Here is a 1,202-nt window from a genome sequence, read left to right on the forward strand (position 1 = left end):
CCTCTTGTACTTGGCATCTTCCTCTCCTGTAGATCGCACAGAGCGATCATATTCCTCATTGTAGATGCCATCAGATTGAGCCAAGTTCTCAACTAGGTCCCAACCTTCATCAACATCTGTGTTGAGGAAGTTACCATGGCTTGCGGTGTCCAGCAGCATCCGTATCTTGGGGACCACTCCTCTGTAAAGTGTGCTCAGCAATGAAGCATTACTGAAACCGTGATGTGGACATCGAGTAGTTTATCTCTTGAAATGTTCCCAAGCTTCACTGAACGTTTTATTGTTCTTCTGAACAAAGCCGAAAATGTCGTTTCTCAGCCTTGCGGTTCTGGAGTTGGAGAAGAATTTGTCCAGGAATGCCTTCTTGCAATCTTCCCAAATGGTGATGGACTCCTTAGGGAGCGATTTCTCCCAGATTCGTGCTTTGTCTCCCAAAGAGAATGGGAAAAGCCGGAGCTTGAATCCATCTTCATTGACTCCATTGATCTTAGTGAGGCTACAGAGCCTATTAAATTCATCCAGATGATCCAATGGGTCCTCCATTGGCAATCCATGAAACTTATTGCTCTGTATCATTTGGATGAGACTACTCTTGATCTCAAAATTATTGTTCTGCACAGCTGGTGGCACAATGCCATTCCTTTGAGTGTGAGTAGATGGAGCATCTCCTGCTCCTATATTGGTCCTTGCTTGAGGAGCTGGTGGACCGTTCTGATTATTCATCGTCTCCTCAATGATTGATGGTTCTTGTTGAACTTGTTGTTGTCTGAGTAACTGAGGTCTGTCGATGTTGTCGATGAAAGGACTCAGGTTCTGGCTACCTCTGGATCGTGTTTGCATGCACAGGTATGTGTCCGAGTGTGTACACGAGGATCAACTTGATCCAGGTGATCGAGTGAAGGGTCGGGTGGGTGTTCGGGTTGTACCTGAGATTCAAAATAAACAATGCGAAAGCAAACAAGTCAGTATCTGAACCAAATATAAACAAACGAACTTGATCTAGCAAGTGCTGAAATCCTAAACGTAGCAAAATGAAATCAACCAAATGGCAACGACGCCAAATTGATAGACAAGTTTTCACCCAGGATATCAATCCACTATGCAGTTGTAGTACAAAGGGTTATCAATCCAAATAGTTGTGTATTGCTAGCAGGAAGGATATGATCAGAACAATGCAAGTCAAGCCAAGCAATTAGGGTTTT

General features: G+C 43.9%; 1 non-coding gene across 1 annotated transcript; it reads left to right on the top strand.

The window, feature by feature from the left end:
- Positions 1 to 214: 214 nt before the first annotated feature.
- LOC147920876 (small nucleolar RNA R71) lies at positions 215 to 321 on the top strand. Its single transcript, XR_015591904.1, has one exon. It is a non-coding gene; the product is annotated as a small nucleolar RNA R71 (small nucleolar RNA).
- Positions 322 to 1,202: the final 881 nt, after the last annotated feature.

Source organism: Camelina sativa, chromosome 19, assembly GCF_030686135.1.
Source record: "Camelina sativa cultivar CO46 ecotype springtype chromosome 19, ASM3068613v1".
Lineage (NCBI taxonomy): Eukaryota > Viridiplantae > Streptophyta > Magnoliopsida > Brassicales > Brassicaceae > Camelina > Camelina sativa.